This window comes from Protopterus annectens, chromosome 12.part0, assembly GCF_019279795.1.
Source record: "Protopterus annectens isolate FY-2018-M chromosome 12.part0, PAN1.0, whole genome shotgun sequence".
NCBI lineage: Eukaryota > Metazoa > Chordata > Ceratodontiformes > Protopteridae > Protopterus > Protopterus annectens.
In genome coordinates this window covers 526,639,862-526,662,883 of record NC_056746.1, presented here as the reverse complement: position 1 = coordinate 526,662,883, position 23,022 = coordinate 526,639,862, and the positions used below count along the sequence as shown (strand labels likewise).

The 23,022-nt window shown below is 39.4% G+C and overlaps 1 long non-coding RNA gene across 1 annotated transcript; it reads right to left on the bottom strand.

The window, feature by feature from the left end:
- Window positions 1–751: 751 nt before the first annotated feature.
- Window positions 752–14,152, bottom strand: LOC122817342. The gene is made up of 3 exons (XR_006367211.1): window positions 14,142–14,152; window positions 1,253–1,255; window positions 752–839 (listed from the first exon to the last, which is right to left on the bottom strand). It is a non-coding gene; the product is annotated as an uncharacterized LOC122817342 (long non-coding RNA).
- Window positions 14,153–23,022: the final 8,870 nt, after the last annotated feature.

Below are 23,022 nucleotides of genomic sequence, written 5' to 3'. Positions count from 1 at the left end.
CCTTAGCCGGCCAAAGCTGAGGTTTTAAGCAGAAAATATTTCACACTGTACCACTTAAATAGGCAAGGACAGGAAATCAAAGAATGTGGCTACCCCCACACCTGTAATTACTAGCAAATAACAAAATTCAGCAAACACTGACTAACTTCCAGTTCAGTTAATATTCCTGCAACACACAGTTAAAATCAATTTAAATACTGTATTTTTTGAAAAAAAAGTGCAGATAAAGGTACTTAAATTCTCTTATACGTCCAGTTGAATACAGCAAGTTCTTAGCCGGCCAAAGCTGAGGTTTTAAGCAGAAAATATTTCACACTGTACCACTTAAATAGGCAAGGACAGGAAATCAAAGAATGTGGCTACCCCCACACCTGTAATTACTAGCAAATAACAAAATTCAGCAAACACTGACTAACTTCCAGTTCAATTAATATTCCTGCAACACACAGTTAAAATCAATTTAAATACTGTATTTTTTGAAAAAAGTGCAGATAAAGGTACTTAAATTCTCTTATGCGTCCAGTTGAATACAGCAAGTTCTTAGCCGGCCAAAGCTGAGGTTTTTAAGCAGAAAATATTTCACACTGTACCACTTAAATAGGCAAGGACAGGAAATCAAATAATGTGGCTACCCTCACACCTGTAATTACTAGCAAATAACAAAATTCAGCAAACAATGACTAACTTCCAGTTCAGTTAATATTCCTGCAACACACAGTTAAAATCAATTTAAATACTGTATTTTTTTGAAAAAAAAAAGTGCAGATAAAGGTACTTAAATTCTCTTATACGTCCAGTTGAATACAGCAAGTTCTTAGCCGGACAAAGCTGAGGTTTTTCTTTAAGATGTTATTTAGGAAACTATTATTACTTATCAATATAAATATTTGAGTTATTTATATACTCATAATGTTTTTGAAGCCTTCTAGCACGTTCTTCATATCTGATGCTTTTATTATTTTCTTATCTTCTTTATATATGATTTCCTTTATATGTCTTTTTTTCATTTAGATATTTTGATCTGACTGCAATTTTATGTGGGCTTTTAGGGTTGACTAATTAGGAGTATAACTTGATTTCTTCCAAATGAATGGAAATTTTGTGGTGTAAGATGTACTGATATTCCTTATTTAGCTTATTTATATTATCTAAGACTATTTTATCATTAGGTATTAAGTTACCTTTCAACTTATCTAGTTCATTCTGTGTATATACTAGCCTCTAATCCCACTCTTTTCTTATGGAGAAGTACAAGCTTTTAACTTTCCCATAAAGAACCACCTTTAAGGCATCCCACAGAAGCATGTCTGACACCTCTCCGTTATTGTTTACTTCAATAAATTGTTTTATTTCAGTTTTAAACCTGTCTTGACAGCCTTTTATTTTTATAATGTAGGTGGGGATTCTCTGACAAGAGATTAAAAAATCAGTATGAAACATTAATTTAAAGGTGAGAGCACTGTGATCTGTTAAGGGGCAGGACACAATCATGACATCTTCTATTATAGATAATAATTAGCTGGTTACTATTACTTTATCAATGTTGGTTTGTGTGCCAAACCTATATAAGTAATGGGAAAATTGTAGGGAAGAAGCTGATATATTACAGATGTTTTTTTTAATTATTGAATTTACATAGTTATTTAAATGTTTAGCTACAGGAGATATTTCAAAAGGTTTAATATTTGTGGTGTCTGTTGAATTAAAAAAATACAATTAAAATCTCCTGCTAAAATTCTCACCCCCCAAGAATATAAGGTCATGGTGTCAAGATGCTGTTTTACTGTATTTGTGCCTATTTCTGGTAACCAATATGGGTTAATGAGGGTGTAACTCTTTTTCCCAACCTTAATTACTACTAAAGCTAACATATTTTTATCTGTATAAGATGATGTCTGGTAACTGTAGGCTTTTCTTCCATAGAACTGAAACTCCTCTTTTTTTCTTTATATTGTGAACTAATATTACATACTCTTTTAACACAAATCTGTTCAAATCTTGTGATAATAGATGTGTTTCTTGAAGAAAGACAATGTCCGCTTTATGCAAAGAAAGATATTTGCTCACACTAGCTCTCTTTATGGAATTATTTAGCCCATTTACATTTAAAGAGAGAACATTATATGCTAACATAGTTTAACAGATTTTACAGTATTAAGATATATGTATTGATTCCCTATATTTTCTATAGCAGTTAAAACTAACATTTGTTATGGACAAATTATAAACAACTAAATTAGAAATCTTAACTATATAAACATTAAAAACCTTCTGTATGGAATACAGTATTCCTGGCTTAATAAGTGCACCATACAAGCCACAACCTTGCCAAAGCATGAGATCTAGTGACGGCTTTCCACTACTGCAGGTCTACATATAAATTGAAGAAAAAGCAGAAAGGAACATAAATGTGTGGGAGAATCAGTTATTTCAGATTATACTTTTTATAAGTAATATATCATTCTTCTTCTTCAAGGACAAGGAGACCTGGTGGTGGAATGAAGAAGTACAGGAGAGTATACAGAGAAAGAGGTTGGTGAAGAAGAAGTGGGATTGTCAGAGAGATGAAGAAAGTAGACAAGAGTATAAGGATGTGGTGCATGGCAAAGACAGAGGTGGCGAAGGCTAAGGATAAGGTGCATGACGAGTTGTATAAAAGGTTGGACACTAAGGAGGGAGAAAAAGAACCTGTACCGATTGGCTAGACAGAGGGACCGAGCTAGTAAAGGTGTGCAGCAGGTAAGGGTGATAAAGGATAATGAGGGAAATGTACTCACAAGCGAGGAGAGTGCGTTGAGCAGATGGAAAGAGTATTTTGAGGTGCTGATGAATGAAGAGAATGAGAGGGAGAGAAGGTTGGATGATGTGCGGATAGTGAATCATGAAGTGCAGTGGATTAGCAAGGAGGAAGTAAAGATAGGATGAAGAACAGAAAGGCTGTTAGTCCAGATGACATACCTGTGGAAGCATGGAGGTGTTTAGGTGAAATGGCAGTGGAGTTTTTAACTAGATTGTTTAATGAAATCTTGGAAAGTGAGAGGATGCCTGAGGAATGGAGAAAAAGTGTTTTGGTACCGATTTTTAAGAATAAGGGTGATGTGCAGAGCTGTAGTAACTACAGAGGGATTAAATTGATCAGTCACAGCATGAAGTTATGGGAAAGAGTAGTGGAGGCTAGGTTAAGAAGGGAGGTGATGATTAGCGATCAGCAGTATGGTTTCATGCCAGGAAAGAGCACTACAGATGCGATGTTTGCTTTGAGAGTGTTGATGGAGAAGTACAGAGAAGGTCAGAAGGAGTTGCATTATGTCTTTGTGGATTTAGAGAAAGCATATGACAGAGAGCCTAGAGAGGAGTAGTGGTATTGTATGAGGAAGTCGGGAGTGTCAGAGAAGTATGTTAAGAGTGGTACAGGATATGTACAAGGGTAGTGTGACAGCGGTGAGGTCTGCGGTGGGAGTGATGGATGCATTTAAGGTGGAGGTGGGATTACATCAAGGATCAGCTCTGAGCCCTTTCTTATTTGTAATGGTGATGGACAGGTTGACAGATGAGATCAGACAGGAGTCCCCCTGGACTATGATGTTTGCAGATGACATTGTGATCTGTAGTGAGAGTAGGGAACAGGTGGAGGATACCCTGGAGAGGTGGAGATATGCTCTAGAGAGAAGAGGAATGAAGGTCAGCAGGACTAAGACAGAATATATGTGTGTGAATGAGAGGGAGGATAGAGGAATGGTGAGGATGCAGGGAGTAGAGGTGGTGAAAGTGGATGAGTTTAAATACTTTGGATCAACAGTTTAGAGTAATGGTGAGTGTGGAAGTGATGTGAAGAAGAGAGTACAGGCAAGATGGAGTGGGTGGAGAAGAGTGTCAGGAGTGATTTGTGACAGACGAGTACCAGTAAGAGTGTAAGGGAAGGTCTACAAGAGGGTAGTGAGACCAGCTATGTTATATGGGTTGGAGACAGTGGCATTGACAAAAAGGCAGGAGTCAGAGCTTGACGTGGCAGAGTTGAAGATGTTAAGATTTGCACTGGGTGTGACGAGGATGGACAGGATTAGGAATAAGTATATTAGAGGGTCAGCCCAGGTTGGAAGGTTTGGAGACAAAGCCAGAGAGGCAAGATTACGTTGGTTTGGACATGTGCTGTGGAGGGATGTAGAGTATATTGGGAAAAAGATGCTAAGGATGAAGCTGCCATGTAACAGGAAAAGAGGAAGGCCTAAGATAAGGTTTATGGATGTGGTGAGAGAGGACATGCAGGTGGTTGGTGTGACAGAGCAAGTTGCAGAGGACAGGAAGAAATGGAAACAGTTGATCTGCTGTGGTGACCCTGACGGGAGCAGCCGAAAGAAGAAGAAGAATATATCATTAAATTAAATTATAACTTTTAACTCTACCATGTTTAATATTATACCTTTTAACTCTACCATGTCAACCTTTTGGATACATAATGATACAGTCTACCTTTCTATATCCCAAAAGACACATTTTAAAAAGCAGGCAGATTATAACAAGCAAATTATAAGCAATCATCAATGATCAGTATTCACTACCATTCTTTCTGCTTTTTACTGTCTTATTCCCCCATTTTATGATATTGCATATTTGTTATACATATAAAAACATAAACACCATCTGAACAGAAGCTTCTTTTTTAGAATGTAAAACATGTTAACTAATATTTAGTAAGTAAATCAATATTAATATTACATTCATTTATATTTAACTTTGTCTGTATAATACTTTTCTGTTGTAGGTTTTTTGTTTCTTACCAGAAACATGATGTTTTCAGCACTTTCATTAACTTATTAAAAGGTTACCAAGATCTCAGCTTTGTAGAACATTTTAGGACTAGTTAACTGTTAAATCACAGCCGTTTGACTTGTCAATCATTCAGGTCATGCCCATTTTTATTTAAAAATGGCCAGCAAGCTGTTAAAACTTAATATCACTAATTTAATTTATATATTAAGCTTATTAAATAATAGATTCATTACTTACATTACATTTCCAGGTAAAAACATTAAAAATAATTCAAAAGGAAGCAAGGCAGCATCCATTTTGTAATCAGACTGGTCCATTGTTTTCAACTAAAAAGGGCAAAGGTAGTTTATTACTACCTCTTTTTAATTTCTCCAAATCTTTTGGATTTCTAATATCATGATGGGAATGGACCCCATTCCTAAGTCAAAGTGTGATTAAAGTTCATGAAATTAGCATTGTTTCAATCTTTGATGTCAGACAAAAGTGTTCTTTGCATCAACCGCAATGTGCCCAGTAATGACTCCTGCAATTCATATGGAGTTACATGTATTCATATCTAAATATGATTGTAGATTCTTTTTTATAAGACCTGTTGCTCCTACTACTATTGAAACTGTCTGGGTATCTTTCTTCCACATTGCTCTAATTTCTGCCTGCAAATCCTAATATTTTATGACTTTGTCTCTCTCTGTATGCAAGACACTGTAGTGACTGAGTGTGGCAATTTCAATAATCAATGCTACTTTTGTCTTCTTTTCATGGACCACTATATCTGTTTTTCTAGCATCTATCTTTTGAACTGTTGGTATGATCCCATGTGATATAGACTACATCATTTTCTATGATGCTTTGTGGCTTATGTTTCCAGCATTTTTCAGCCAATTCAATACCATAATGTTTGCACAGTCCCCAGTGCAACAGTCTTGCCACATTATTATGCCTTTTAGTACACAGTCCTTCTGAGATTAGTATGTCATAACCACCAACAAGGTGTACAACTGTTTCCAATTCTATTTTACAAAACCTACATTTCTCTGTTTCTCCCACATGTTCAATAGATTTTGTAAACCAATGTGTACGTAGCCCACTATCTTGTGCAGCCAATATTAACCTTTCATCTCTTGGTTTGAATTTGCCTCTCCTTAACCATTCCTGCATCTGTTCCTGATTAACATGAGGTTCTTCCAGAAGTTTTCTATACTTGCAACTATATTTATGCATTTTCCACATTTCTTGCCTTCTCATCTGGTCCTTCACCTTATATTCTTTCTTTTGTTTTTTGGCACATTCAGTTGCTGCTTGATTTTTATCTACTTCTGGTTTAATTTCCATTCCTGCTTGATGCCAATATGCTTCTGCAAGATTGAGCAGAGAAGTCATCTTAGATTTATTCTAATGTTTCAAAACTTTCAATATGTTTGGGTCTTGTGAGATCAACAGATGTGTACAGTCTCACAATTGCAGATCTATACATGTAATCAGTTTCAAGGAGGCCCATCCCTCCTTCAGAATGGGGAATATATAATCTTGGTATGCACTGATTTTTATAAATCATTTGGTGAGCATGAAGCATCCTTGTTTTCCTATCTAATCTGTCCAACACATTTTGGGGCCAGTAAATCACTCCAAAACTATAAGTTAGGACAGAAAGAGCAAATTGGTGTATAGCCTGGATTTTGTTCCTAGATGTCAGTGCTGTTTTCAAAATTAATTTAAGTCATCTAAAGTATTCCTCACTAAGTTTTATTGGCATCTGCTCATGCTTTATTGTTGAGCCTTCATCAGTTCCCAGATATGTATACACTCCCTCTTGCTAAAGTTATTTTATACTACATTCTTGTCCCAAACAGATGTTTTCTTGATGCTGCAGTTTTCCTGCTTTAAAAGTTGCTTTTGCACATTTATCAAGACTAAGTGACATTCTTATATCATCTGAAAAAGGTTTGACAACTTGCAGTTGTTTTTTTAGTTCCTCATCTGATGAGCTATACAGTTTTAAACCATCAACAAAGAGAAGACGAGAAGTCTTTATACTTTGTTGTTTCCCCAGGAGCCAAATTATAGCCATGGCCTAAGCTGTTAAGTAGACAGCTTAATGGGTTAAGGACAAGGCAAAATAGCAGCAGTGATAAAGAGTCACCCTGGAATATCCCCCTTTGAATTTTTATCCCTGGGATAATAATTTGTCCTGTTGGCTTAATTGCAAAGTGGTCTGCCACTGTTTCATGGTCACTGTAATGTAGTCGATCAGTGTAGGGGGTATCTTCTACATTTCTAAGCATTCTTTTATCCATGAATGTGGGATACTATCAAATGCTTTTTTATAGTCAATCCATGCCATACTAAGATTCTTCCCCTTTTTACAATTCTCCACTATGACTTTATTTAACAAGTGATCCTTTGCTCCACATGACTTTCTTTTATTGCCCTTTTATTCTATTGCCACAATTGAGTTTTCTTCTAAATGAATATAAACTCTGTCGGCATCATTTCCAGTGTATAGTTTATACATTGTTGGAAGGCAAATTATTGGTCTATAATTTTTAGAGCAGCTTACAGATTCACTCTTAAGTAGGAACACTGCTTTTCCTGCTGTTAGCCAGGTTGGTGTCTATTTGGGCTGAGCATATAACTAGATCTTACTTATGGCTAAATATTTGTGCAAAGATGTTAATACTTTTAACCAAATGTTAGGTACTACATCTGGGCCTGGGCTTTTTCAATTAGAGGCTTTTCATAACTTTGTTTCAATTGCTCTGGCTGTTACTTCATCCCATTTCATATCCTGTACCTTTAAACTTCTTATTCTTTCTTTTACTTCTTCTATCCATTTAGCATCTTTATGTTCCACAGGATTTTCATAAATCCTTCTCCAAAATGTATCTATTTCTTCTTTTTTGGTGGTCTTTCAATTCCTTTTACCTTGTTTCACAATTCTCTATAAAACTTTTTTGGGTCCTCAATAAATTGCTTATTTTGTACTTTTCCTTTATATTTATCTGCATATCTTCAAAGTTTTTCCACCTGTGCTGAGATTTTTAGTTTATTTGTGATAGTGCATGATAGATCCTGATCTGTTCTAATACTGCACATTGCCTTTATCACACCTATCTTTCTAAGTATTTTGTTGATCTGTTTCCTCTTCTATACTCCTCCAACAGTGACACTTCTTGTCTCAATTGATTTATGGTTTTCTCTATTTGATACTTCCACAATGGTATTTGATTTCTCCCCTTCCTTTCCCTCACTACCCTGTGTTCTTATGGCAGAACTTTATCAGTTATCAATTTAGCTGCACAGTAATATATCCTGTTTACTTCTGTTGCATTGCATGGATCTCTATTGACAGTCTTAATTACTATGTTCATTTGTTTTATCAAACTCCTAACTTTCTGGGTTTTATTGACCTGCTGCAGTCTATTTCTTTCATTGATCATAATAAGTATATCCATCTCTACCAAATCAAGCACTCTTCTCTTAGCTCATTTTCTTCAAAACTAAAGACACATTTTTTGTTTTCCATTTCCTGTGGGCATTCTATAGAAAGTTCTATAGCATCTTCCTGTGGCACATTCTCTTCAATTTCATCCCGATTACTCCCTGCATGTCATCTCATATGTCTCTGCATGAAAATGGAGCCTTTGCAGCCCTTTAGGAGCTTGAGCCTGCTTCAGAAACCTAAACAGCAACTAAAGTAAGTTGGTAGGAATTTTTGCTTGCAGAGTGAAGCTTTGATATATTAAAAAGCCATGAGCAATGTAAAATATTTATTTTTGCTCTAAATGCTTATTTTTGAATGGCAAACATACAATTAAACAAGAAATTAACCATTTTAGATCAATTAATGAGTGAATTAGATATACAGTAACATCCTAAACTTTAAACTAAGGATTTTTTAGTTAAGTGAGAGTGTATAGTAAACTTATTTTACCTATAACTGTTATCATTTTAAACACATTATTAGAACTAGCTTGACCCTCCCAAAGCAGTAAAGCAGTAAAAGATTATTGTAAAAGTTACTTCAGCAAAGCACTACTATATGACTATGACATTTTAATATATTCTTCCCTAGAGATTAAAAATTCACTTAACATTTAAAATATATATTTCTGACATATACATTTTGAAAGGGGAGGAGGAAGGAAAAGGAAACAAATAAAACAAAATGTATTACCTTGTTTGTTTGATTTCAAAATTACTTAAAACCAGCTGCATTGAAGTACATTACAAATAAGTTTATGAATTATTTATTTGTCTCTAGGTTTTTTCTTTTCTTTCACTGACCGTTCATTTTTTGTCTTTTTATGTACACCTGGTGTCCATAAGTTGTGTTGAATTTATTAATTTTTTTGTTGTACAAAGTTGTTGGCATCTTCAAGTGTTTCAAATGTTTTTGTTCCTTCTGGTAGAGAAAGTCTTACTCTTGCAGGAAAGAGTAGTTGAGATGTAAATACCAGCCTTTTTCAATGATTTAGTAAGGGGAATGCAAGCCTTTTTTCTTTTTTGAAATAACAAGAGAAGAAAATTTGTTGTCAAAGCTACCAATTGTATCCCCTATTTTCAAAGGAGAGAGAGTCCAAGCTGATTTTAAAATAAGGTCTTTATCTTGACTTGACATAAATTTAACAATGATGGATCTGGGATGCATATTTTTGCTATTTGAGGTATTTGAAGATAAAGATGTATGGGCTGTCTCAATTGTGAAAGATAAAGCTTCAGGTAAATCTAAAGTTTTTGGAGCCAAGTAGTTAAAAAACTCACCATATTGTCTCCTTCCATTCTCTCCTGTATACCATAGATTCTTATGTTGTTCCATCTAGACCTGTACTCCACATCATCAATCTTGTTAATAAGTTTGTTATTTTGCTGTATAAGGAACTCAATACTTTTCCCCCACCTATTAGTCTGCAGTCAGTGTCAGACACTGATTCTTCTAGTGCTGTAATTTTAGCCTTCGGTTGCTTCAGGACATCATTCAATAATTCACTTTGCTTAGTAGTGTCTTGTTTAATTTTGTCCATTTTAAAATCAAGTTTATCCATTTTCAGCATTAAATCTTGAATGCTTGTAAGGATGGACTGCAGCTCTTTTTTCATAGAGTTGACCTGTTGAGTGGTCATAGAGTAATTCATGTTCCTTCAGTCGTAGTTTCTTCACTTTTTCTCTCTTAAAATGTGACAGGAAAATATGAGAATTATAAGATGAAAGTCATACTGATATAATGCTTAGATCTTCCAGTTTTTGGATTTATTGTTTTAAAGTAGATAATGTATTTTGCAAATAAATCTTGTCAGAAATGTTGAAATACTTCAGAGCACTGCTGTCAGCCTTCCATCCAAGCCATGCCCCTAGCCCTTTCTAGTTTCTGTTGCCTGAGTCGTCGTGCTAAACATTTTTGTGGTCTAGAGTTATCAAAAAAAACCAGTTGCTTAACACCAATCTTTCTAAACTCATGCATATTATAGAGGTAATCCCTTATTTTTCTGTTTAGCATTCTGCAGTTGTTCCTCTTCTTGCTCTGTGAGATTCCCCTTATTTTGCAATACTTTAACATTTGTCAATCCATCTAAACAATTCTTGTTACTTCTTAACCATATCTTCCTTTCTTTTATTTCCACCTTGCTTTTAAACTCCACTTTAATAGTATCCCACTCCCTAGCTATATTTTTGGAAAATTTCTATCTTCTCTAATAGCTCCTGAATAATTTTCACTACCCGTTCCTTAAATTCCTCTCTTTTCAACAGATAAATAGGAAAGAGCCAGCGCCTCATTTTTATTTCATTACCCTGTGTTTTTATTTTAGTTATTATCAGAGCATGATCTGAAATTATTAGGTGTGTATCAAGACCTTCATTTTAAATGCACATGTTCCTGTGCTGGAGTTGCTTTTCTTGAGCAAAACAGTCTCAGCTGCCTTTTCAGATGGGAGGTAAACAGGTATTTTTCCAGTACACCCCATCTGCTGATCAAGTACAGAGAAGTCCCCATGTAACAGTCTTTCATGGGGATTTGCAATGCTTTGGCTCAGCCTGTCTAAGACCATATTCTGTTCTGAAGGAACACATGTGACCTTCAGGAAAATTCATCTCTGTGCTGCAGTCTCCCAAGCTTGCATGGCTAGTCTGCACAGTAAATAGAATTGCATCGATCCTTGTTTGTTTATGCATATTACTGCGGCATTGTGTATCTTCGCTGTCAGTACCAGGATAGGTGCCATCATTTCCTTGATGTATATATGCTTCTTTCTCATCCTGACTTACCATGTCCCATGGATCTGGAAGTAACCCATGCTAGGTCTGAGGAATCTGTTGTAAAGGTCATTGTTGGTTCCTGGAGCCAAAGGGTATATATCCTTGATAATAAAACATTGCTGTGTCCACCATGAGATTTCTTTCTTTATGCATGGTGCCAGCGAAATAGTTGTTTCCAACTGGAGAATGTACTAATTCCATTTGTTTTTCAATTAAAACTGAAGTTTCTTCATGTGCAGGTGTACCAAGGGCACTATCAGAATGCATGCTGCCATGTGCCCTAGAAGTCTTAGATATTGTCTGGCTGTGATATTCTCTTTTTGGATGGAGTTGGCGAAGTACTCTTAACACTTCCAATTTGTTCTGAGGGATTGCTTTTAAGTAGTGTCCAGACATGCTCTCAGAAACGTCACTCTCTCTGAGGTAACCAGAAACTTCCTCCCTGTTGACCATCAAAGGACAGATCTCTGAAGTGCTTTATGGTAAAATTCAGAGCACGCTGGAAGGACTCTGCTAGTATTAGATCTGAGTGTCCTTTATCATGCAAAAGGATATCACTGGAGAAAGACATTCTATAAATAGTTTGGGTACAATGGACAAACCAAAGGGCAAGACAATGAATTGATAATGCTCTCCTCCTTGCTGTTAATCTTAGGAATTGTCTTTTACTTCTGCCTACAAGGATGTGAAAGTAAGCATTCTTCAAGTCCATGGTCACCATGAATGCTGTAATAGGAATGAGTGACAAGAGTCCTTGCAGACTGAATTTGCATACCCTTAGGAATTGGGTTTAGGTAAGAAAGGTCTAGAATGGGCCACCAAGGCACCTCCTATTTTTTATTCATCACAGGTTCAGTAACCTCATATATATTTTTTATTTTTTAAGCACACCTTTATTGAATTATTGTGACATAAGCAGTTTTGCATTTATACAAAAGTAATCAAAATATATTAACACAATATTAATAAACATTATACTTCACATATATTGCTATATCATATAACCTAAACAACATTACATAAATTATTCAAATCCTGCCCCCCCTTTTTAAAGAAACATCTTTATTAAATCATCACTTATGACATAAGCAATCATAACATCTATATAAATGAAAACAAACCACATTGACAAAATCCTAGTTGCAAACATTTTACATCACAAACCATACTAACACACGGCAAACATTAGACTTCACCTATAATCTACCAAATCATTTTCAGTCAAACATTACATAGTTCATTTAAGTCCTGCCTTCTTTTAAACCTCATTCCTCCCTTGTATGTATTGTTCCCACAATTCCCATTTTTCCTACGTAGTTTGCTCCTACCCTTTTCTAAATATCTTTATTCCAGTTGTTTTCTCTCTGTCATTATATTCACTACTTCTAGTATAGTTGATTTGGACTCTGATTTCCATTTTCTAGCAACTGCTTTTTAGGCAGCCACCATAATCAGATACACCAGACCTTACCATGTCTAATCAATTGATTCTTTATCATAGCTCAGAAAAAAATCATCTCCTTCATCTCACGAATCTGCCCACCCAGCATCTCTGACAGTGCAACCCACATGGAATCCTTAAAGGCCACCAACTCATCACACTCCCAGAAAATATGTTCCCAATTTCCTCTTTCTTCCCTGCCACACCTCCAACATTTGTGGTTTACCTGGTGAAAAATTCTCTAGAGTTTACTAGGCATATAAAAATATCTATGTAAACATTTCCAATCAAAAATCCTAAATCTTCTAGATTTTGTTGCATATTTGGGAGACATGCATATATCTTCCCATTGTTTCTTTGTGAATTGCTTATCCAGCCTTTCTTCCCAATCCTTTCTAACCTCCTCTGATTGATTCTTATAGTTATCATGCAATATTTTATATGCTCTATTAATTATTTTTTAATGGCAGCTTCTGTTCTGCATTCTCCTGAAAACTCTACCAGTGCTGGTCTTTCATTTAGGACCTTCCTGTTTCTTTATCTTTGCCTATACTGTGATATTAATCCTTGATAGGGAAGGCAATCTCTAATCTGCAGTCCAAACAAGTTCTTGGCATCTTCCCGTTCTATCATCTCTCGCTAGTTATCTGCTCCCAATACCTTGGTTCTTTTGCATTTGTCCTGAGTATCTTCTTTCTAAATCACTATAAAGGTGGATGAGCGCCGTCCAAGTTTTTGAGGAGAGGAAAGTTGAGGGGAGAGGGTAGGTCATTTCAGGGATGTGGTATGGGCAGTCAGGCTTAGAATAGTTGATCCCTTGGGAGGGTCTTTTCTTGAGGACACCTGGGTTTTCTATTATGTTTTGCTTGGCACTCCGTTTTGCACTTCCTGTTTTTAACCCTTGACAGATCTAGTAGGCTTGTCTGGGACTAGAAGATCAGGTTTTGGCTGGGAAGCTCCTGACTGGGCAATCTTACCTTTTCCTCCAGTTTTCTGAACACTTCTTGAACATGGGTCTCAAAGAGTACATCCTTGCTTAAACAAGCATTTTGGAGCTCAGACTTCATTCACATTGTTTAGGGTAAGTAATGTCCTCAACCATGCATGTCCATTAATAATTGACCTCACAGATGCTGCCTTGCATGATGCATCCACAGCATCAGAGTTACAATTCTTAGTGTGCTTGGCTACCTGGTAAAAGAGATCACACAGGTCCAGCAACTCTTGTTCCAGGTCTTTATCCTCATTACCCTGTACTTTTTTCTTCATCCACTCCAAAAGGTCTGTTGTGAGGAAAGCATGTGGAAGTGGTAGCTTAAACCCCTGAAGGCCACTGAGGTAGGTACGTACACTCCCCACACAAATCTATGAAGGACATGGCTCTCCTTGTCAGTTGGCATATGATTCCTGGTAGGTGTTGAAATTGCTCCCTTGCTACGATACAGGGACACCACATTTCAGTCATCCAATGTGTTTCAGTGCAGGAATTTTTAGTAATACCTGACCATACATAAGATATCCTTGGAGGAGGGGAAGGAAATCAGGTTTCAATGATGTATCAAGGAGATACATCCTCCAGGATCTCAGCACTAGAGAGACATCTAGTTGTTTAGGTTCAGGGAGGCCCATGATGGTCCTCTGCCTCTTTTAGGTTTTAGAATACTCTGTGGAATCCCACCAGAAAATCTCTTTCATTCTATGAAGGGCATCTCCAAGGGAAAAGTTCTCTGGTGTGGCAGCAGTGGACAATGTATCCTTGGTATCCGAGACTAGGGTCTCAGCTGATGGGAAACTACCAACAGATGCCAGTTCATCAGACTTCACTGGATCCATCATTTGATTCTAAGAAGAGGCTTCAGACAACAACTGAGTTTCCAGTGCAGGCCTTCTGATCTAAGACAAGATATGAGAGCTTCAGCCAGCTTAAACTAAAGTACTGAAAGAAGCCCAGACAGGGTTTTGGGCCAAGACATTTTCTGGCATAAGCCAAGGCAACTGGGCTGCACCTGCTTAGCTTTTGGTGCCTTGTCTCTACCATGATCAGATAGGGACACCTTTCAGTACTCAAACTCTGGGTGGGGGACTAAAATATCAACATGGTCACTGAGAATTTCCTCATGTACAAATGTCATGGGGATTCTCCTTTTCCTTTCCATAATTACAGTGCTGGCTTTGGATGCCTGAGGTTCTCTGGTTGTTAAATGGGCCTCAGAAATTTCAATCAGAAAGGACATGTCACAAACTAAAGATATGGACAACTGTGAAGCAGTCATGCCAGAGGCCTCTGCCAAAACAGATTCCAAAGTCAGCAGATACAAAAAAGTGCCTCACCTTGTACTGAGTCACTGGACCATGAAAACACTGAGTTGTTAGTGATGTCCTCAGTTTCCTTGTACAGCTCCCCTTCCTCTGTATGTTTTTTCTTTATAAGAAAGCAACCAGAGGCCTTAATGCTACACTGTCACAAAACCAGGCTTGTATCTCCATTTTCTGGTAGCAAACTTCTTTTGATACTTGTGTTAATGTTTCATTGTTCTCGTGGTGACTGATACAGTATGGACAGGACTCCTATGCTCCCGGCCAAGGCAACAAAAGCACTTGTTGTGGAAGTACTTACGTAATATTTGCTTGCCACATTATAAACAATTATTTACTTTAACAGACAACCATTATGAACTATATTTAGATTCAGACATTAGCTATACAGACATAACCATCAACCAAGATAAGAAAGAAATCCACTATGGAGTACTAATCTGTCTCTGGAGGAAAGCTGATTGAAGAATTTCATTTGCTCTGGAGATGCATATAAGCACCACACACTGCATGGAAAGAAAGATCTGAAGATGGTGTCACCCAATGCACCTTTTATACTATCAATGTCCTCCCATGTCAGGAAGTAGATGTCAGCCAGAGCCCTGGACGAGGTTAAAACTCTTGAATACTGTCTGGCTGTGGGCCACCTACAAGCAGGATATCCCAAACATGAGGACTACAGCAGTGAATACTAAGATGAACATCTCATTTACTTAATTTGCAAATTAAAAGCATTGGCTCACTTGGCTGTAAAACATAATATAAATACCACCTTCAAATAATTCATCAACCCATAAAGTCCTCTCAAGGTACAAGTTGTCCCAGGCTATAGGCCTCTTTCCTGGGCCCCACTTTCAGCTCCAAACTCAGGTACTCCAACAATATGCTCTCTGGCTGTAGACCTCTCTCTTAGGCCTCACTCTCAGCTGCAGAAATTAAGTACTTCCATCAAGCACAGTCCTCCAATAATGGTCCACACTTTAGCTGTGACTTGATCCCCCCCATCCCTGTCTTCAGGTCTTCCTTTCAGCACTTCATACAGTTTCTTCAGGGAGGAACTACCCTACTAAAGTTAGCTTTCCAATAGTCTCTTTTATACTAAGGTGAAATGCTCCTTTGATGTGTTACTCGAAGGACCTACTGCAAGAATATTCCCACACTACACACTGCCTTCAATAGAGCTCTTGAAGTTTGTACTCCAACTTCCAATGGTTACATCCTGAGCATTTACACAAAATTTAAGTCATATCTTCATATTTCAAATAAATGTTTATATCAATATTACCATAAATGCTATTATATAGCACACATTAATCTTTACAGTGCTCACATTCATTAGACTCTAGTTCACAAGTTTGATTTTATAACTCACAGTAAACCCAGTAAATATTTTTTTAAATATTTTGTAAACAACTTGCAATATCTCAGGAAAAACTCAAGCTACACTTACATACAGTTACCATTTTGTTCATGCAGCTGTGAGATTTCATATAAGGCTAAGCAGTTATGTGTTTTTTGATTATGATACTTAACAAAAATTATTATAATACAAATACATAGTACGTGAACAACATTTGGTATCTCTTTAACTGAACTAGACAGATGTCAATGCAATTGTGCTCCCCATTACGTAAGCTTTAAGAATAAATATTTAAATGACTCGTATCTATTACGGTTTTGGAATTACTAACATTAATGCACTTTTAGTGGTTGATAGCACCATGATAACTCTCTAGGATCTTATGCCTAAATGTATTAAAGGCTGTGAAGTATCACCACATATTTGGTTTTAGGTTGTGGATTAATCATTCTACAACACATGCCCTGAATTCATTTTGCAGTTGTAAACTGCTGCATGTTTTATGTTTTAAGAATTTCCTGAAAATTAGCTTTAAGACACTCCCCGGGATTCATGAAGCTTGCGCCAGGTGCAGGTGTAGCATTGGTGTTCTAATACCAAATATGGCCACCGAGCGATTCAGGTATGAGCTGTTTCCACATGCACTACCTGCGTACGCTACGCCTGCACAACTCCTGAGCTTTGTATGCTAATCACCCCATGTGCAGCAGTGTAGCATGCAAATGAAAGCATTTAGCGATTCAGGAAGTGGTGCAGGCATAGTGTAAGCATGCAGAAATGTAAACTGTAGAAAACGGTTTAGATTTTTGCAAACATAAAATCAGAGGCATGACAGCTGACCAAACACATGTATTATATTGTTAATATATGCCAATGGCTAAATATATAGCCATTGGCATAAAAAAACATGTACAAAATATAAAATTAACATTTAATATATATAGTCGCACTATCGCAACATGGAAGCGCAGGGCAGCGGTGTGCAAAGGGGATCGCAAGGAATATATAAAAATATGAAATAAAACCGCAATGAAACACATATCACAATTTCCCCATAATAGTCAATGGGAGGCATGCTACACCATACTCATGGCGCAAGGGTTGCTAAGGGCAGTGACAGTGTTATGTGCAGTAGCTAGGAATTAGTAGGCAATGCCATGCAAATGAGAGGAGTAATAGTGAATCGCAGATTCCCCACTGGTGTAAGGATGCACCTCACAGTGTAGTGTTATAACACCGAGGTGTGCCCTTGAGATAAAGATGACATCAAGAGAGGGATGTGTCGCCATTGCTGTAAGCACATTGGAGCATTGCTAAACCGGTCTGCCCTTAGCTAGGCAAAGCTGCAGGATAGGGGTGTGTTGAATTGGCCATAGCTATGCTTAGCTGAGAGTACACAAGGTAACCAAGTATGCATGTGAGCAGAGATGAAAATGCGAGTAAGCCCAGTAAATGGGTATGAGTGGCGCGCACTGCAGCTGAAACAGGAAAGATATAGGAAAGAAATAAGGAAATGCTGCAGCAGTGAAATTGGAGTACAAATGACTAATTAACACCTAGAAGCCTACAGTGGGCCACTGACAACAGCTAACAAGACTGCAAGCAGCTACCTGTAGAACAGGAAAGGGGAGGGGCTGTACTGCAAAGAAAACAGTAAAGTGTCAAAGCAGATCAAAGTCGATTTGCAGTATATCAGCTACAAGGCACGTTTTGCCATGACTGGGTAGGGAAAGTACAAAACAAGAAAGACGGCATGTGGATGCATGCCTGATAATGGGAGGGGATCCAGGTCTAAAAGTGAATTAAAGGGCAACAGATTAATCAAGGCAGGCAAGTACATCTCTACAGTAAAGGCCCCACACTTGCAGTACTCATTGCAAAACCCATAATTAGGACACGCTGCAGCTGGAATAGCTCATACACATCCAATGACATCAGCAGCAACCATAGCACAATACTAGAAAGTGTGAAAGCACCTCACACACATTTGTGTATTCCCATACACTCTGCACCATTGGTGTATACAGACAGGAAACTTTTATTAGGTACATGCTAGGGGCTACCATAGCTTTGATCCACCCGTATGTGTTGGAGACTGAAGGTGGTGTGGAGGATGATGCACACAACCACCTCAGGCACCAGAGGAGGAGTAGAGTGTTCAGACCCAAGGTAACCTACCAGGGGCTACATGATCTGGAGATAGTAGCGCGTTACAGGGTGGACAGGGACATCCTACAGCAACTTGTGGAACTGTGCCGGCCACTCCTCACAGTCAGAACAAACAGAGGGGAACCCATCCCAGTGGATACGAAGGTATGTGTAAGCCAGAGAATACTAGGTAAAGGTACCTTTCAAAGACCAACTGGGGATATCATGGGGATCTCACAGACGCCAGCATCCAGGGTACTACACCAGTTCCTGAATGCCATGTTACCACATGCCAATGATCACATATACTTCCCCAGAATGCAGGAGGAGTTGGCCAGCAATATGCGTCTCTTCCACCGTGTGGCAGAATACCCAGAGGTACTGGGTGTAATAGACTGCACACACATACACATCAAGTCACCACCTGGTGAGCAGGGTAGGCACTACATAAACCGCAAGGGATACCCCTCCATCAACTGCCAGGTCATGTGCAATGCCCAGGGCATTATCATGGATGTGTGTGCTGGCAGCCCTGGAAGTTATCACAACTCCCACATCTGGCATGCCTCACAGCTGTATCAGTTATTTGCCAGGGGGGACATCTCAAATGGCCACCTGGTGGGGGATGCTGGCTATGCACTGGAACCGTGGATGATGACTCCCATCAGAAATGCGCACACACCCATGCAGGAACGCCATAATGAGGCACATACACAAACCAGAATCATCATAGAGCATGTGTTTGGGATGCTGAAATCATGGTTCCGTTGCTTGGATATATCTGGTGGAGCCTTGCAGTACTCTCCAGGCACATGTGCCCACATCTTCATAGTGTGTGCCATGCTACACATTATGGTCCTGTGGAAACAGCTGCAGCAGGGATAGAATGGTGAAGGCCCTCACAGCCCACCACCATTACCAAGGTCCCCACAGGCACAGAGGAACTCAGACCACAAACACCCTGAGCCAGCCCCAGTGGGCAGACAGAGGCATGACCAGTATGCCCATGCCTTGGCAAAGAGGGAATGTATAGCACACACACTGACAGTGTAGGCACCTATGGACTGACACCTATCTCCACCTGCACACACAGTAAAAAATGGATGGCCCACACACAAGACTACCTGTAAATTGTCATGTATAGGCAGTCTACTGTGTGCATCCAACATAGGCAGCCCTCAACTATTGCACATACAACTGCCATTGGCACAAGGTAAGTCAACACCTGAACAGTAAATTAAGCTATCAGCATATGCAGATACTGTATGTATAGATTCATAGGTAGGTACTTAGCCAACTGCCAGGGGCCATTCATATGTCTAGCCAAAATGTGTCAGGTTTTGCCACCCCATTGATTCATTAACTGTCCCTCTGTGGAGCAGAGCCAACGGCAGGATCCCTGGGGTGCATCTACTGTTTCCCATCCACTATTTAAGGTTTCTCTTGCAGAGTGTTAGTGAGGGGCTCTATATAATATAGTTAGGGATGTTGTTCCAAAGTATGGGGAGTGCCTGTAACAGGAAGATGTCCCTCCAGCATCTTCCAGTTATTGTTGTGGCAAGGTTCAGCACACTACAGTGTGTGGCTCACTGTGATATGGATTCCCATAGGTGGAGCTTATCCATCAAGTCTGAGTTCGACATGGCTGTGTTGGCCAGTGGAGATCATCTATGGGTAAACGAGATGCCACTAAGTAAAGCAGGAGTTTATTCAGTCTGGCTGCATAGGCCATATGTTGGAGACCAGTATTCTCCTTGGCGAGGTACATTCGTGGACCTCCCAGCTGTTGGAAGTGTCTTCTGAGGTACAAACTACTTATGTACCAACTCCTTCGCTCAACGCTTTCTGGAATTCATAAACTCCAATGCCCTGGATCAACTTATCCACAACCCCAACAGGGGCAACAATATCCTTGATCTAGTCATTACCAATATGAGTGACTGGTGTTCCACACCTGAAGTCAATGCCTCATTGGTCCGATCCGACCATAAGCTAATTACCCCTAGATATCCACATCCTGCCTCCACCCCCATTAAGGAAACCATAATAAAAAAATTCTCCAAAGCCAACTTCATGCTTCTTAAGACAGAAGTGGTGAACTTCATGACACCCATGCAGATGGACAGTACAGTTACGACTACTGAATCCTGGACAATTGCACTTTATAAGCACTTGCATGAGTGCATGGATCGTGCTATCCCAAACAGAACCAAGATGCTATCCTCCAAAAAAAGGAAGCCAATCTGGTGGTCCCCTGCCATAAACAAACTGTACAACAGAAGGAAGAAACTCTTGCAAAAGAGAGTAAAATCCCACGAGTGGAGGAGCTCCCTGGTCAGCCTCAGTAAGAAGCTGCGATCCCTGATAAAATCCTCCAAAGCTAGTTATGAGAACAAAATCACCACTGATTCTAAGGACAACCACAAAGCATTCTATAGCTATGTCAAGAATCTGAATGGCAACACTCAGATCTGCTCTGAGTTACAGCACAATGGCACTAAATATACAGACCCAACTGATATTGCCAACATCCTGGCAGATAGGTTAAGTGCTAACTTTACCCCCCTCTCACTCCCTAAAGAGCCCATCTCTATACCAGAAGAATGCAAAGTTCCTGTAATCACGGCTGCACAGGTCAAGAACACAGCATCCATGGGACCAGACAACATCCCAGGCTGCATTCTACATGAACTATAGAATTAACTGGCACCCCACCTAAGTACTATGTTCAATCATAGCCTCACCTCAGGCTTTGTGCCTGCTGAATGGTGCACAGCAACGGTTATCCCACTCCACAAGCGGGGAGCCACCACGGACCCCGGGAACTACCGCCCCATTAGCCTGACAAGCCTGGTCTGCAAGGCCATGGAACATATCATCATGGAACTTATAAACAAAGACATTGGTAATCTCCAAACTCTGGATCCCACCCAGTTTGGGTTTGAAGCAGTCACCAAAGCTGTAGACAAGGGTAAGGTGGTTCACACTGCCTATCTAGATCTTGCCAAGGCTTTTGACACCATCCCCTACTCTGGAATTATAGATAAACTCACTAAACTAGGTATAAATCCCTATGTCACAAGATGGGTTGCCAACTGGCTCACTGACGGAACCCACACTGTGAAAGTAGCAGACTCCAAATCCGACTTCAGACCAGTGACAAGTGGAGTACCACAGGGTTCAGTCCTGGGTCCTCTCTTGTTTGGTATCTACTTCTCTGAAGTACAGGCTAACACAGAAGGTCTTTGGCTAAAAAAGTTCACAGATGACTGCAAACTAGGAGTCATAATCGAAACTCCTAATGATGTGGACAACCTACAAAAGGACCTCACTGAGACAGATGCCTGGTGTCAAAGCCATGGCCTCAAGCTCAATGCCAAAAAGTGCATTCTCATCCCCTTTGGTAAAAACTCTGTACCCATGAACTACAACATAGGCGGTAGTATACTTAGCACCGAAAGTGTGATAAGAGACCTTGGGACACAGGTGGACAGTAGTCTCTCCTTTGATAGTCACATTGCCACAGTAGTCAGGAAATCCTTCTACGTGGCACACCTCATCACAAAAGGTTTCTCATCCAGAAAAAAAGAGGTCATTGTTCCCCTCTACTCATCACTCATTAGACCCATTATAGAGTACAACGCCCCTTTTGGTATGTACCTCACAAGACATCTCCAACAACTGGAAAGGCCGCAGAAATACCTCACAAAGAGGATTACCGGCCTCAAACAGATGCCCTACACTGACCGTCTCAAAACACTCCAGCTTTACTCAGTCGCATATCGCCTACTCAGAGGTGATCTCTGCCTAACATACAAAGCTATGTCAAACCCAGAGCTGTTGGACATGCTCCACTTAAAGAAATCCCAATCCCTCCGAGCTACACGCTCTAGGGACATAAACCTTGTCACCACAATAAACGAAACATGCCGGAGGGATAGATTCCTGTCCCAGAGACTTCCCATACTCTGGAATAAACTACCTATCTATATCAAACAAAGCTCCTCATTAGCACTCTTCAAGAAAAATCTTGATGATTGGATGGGAAATAGGAAATTCACCCCTGGGATCACCTCTGTGGCTCTGCTCAACAGTGGTACAGGAAAATAATTTTCTTGGGTGGCAAAAGCCAGAATACCTTTTTGGCTGGGCTTGTATAGGCCCCAGGGCCAATAGCCTAGTACCTACCTATGAACCTATGATCATCCCACACTGGTTATTATACCCTATGATGGGACTGATAAGTGATGAGTAAAGGGGCACTATAACCCTAGTATGTCTAGATGGGAATCCTTTAGTAATCAGATGGCCTACATAGAAGGATGTCCTAACTACTGTGGAGATATGATTGTCAAAGGGGAGATTACTATTTACCTTGGTCCCCAGATACCCCATTACCTCCTCCATATTAAAGTGGCTGCCACTTATGTGTTAATATGTGGGTGCCGATTCCACAATGGAATGACCATGCAGTTAGTGGCACTCGGCTGGAGGCCATGATGTTGACAGCCTGTGACATTTTCTCTGAGGCCCCTTGAGGGATGTCTGTGTCAGCTGGACTATCAATCATGGCTCCCAGTTCACAGGCATTGCCAAACATGGTCTGTCGTAGTCCACATGTGTTTGCCTGTACCTCTGAGATGTATATGCCAAACAGTAGGGCTCACAGGACTGAGTCCTGTGGGACACCAGTCGTGACTGGTCAAGAGTTGGACCTGGAGACCACTAGTCATAC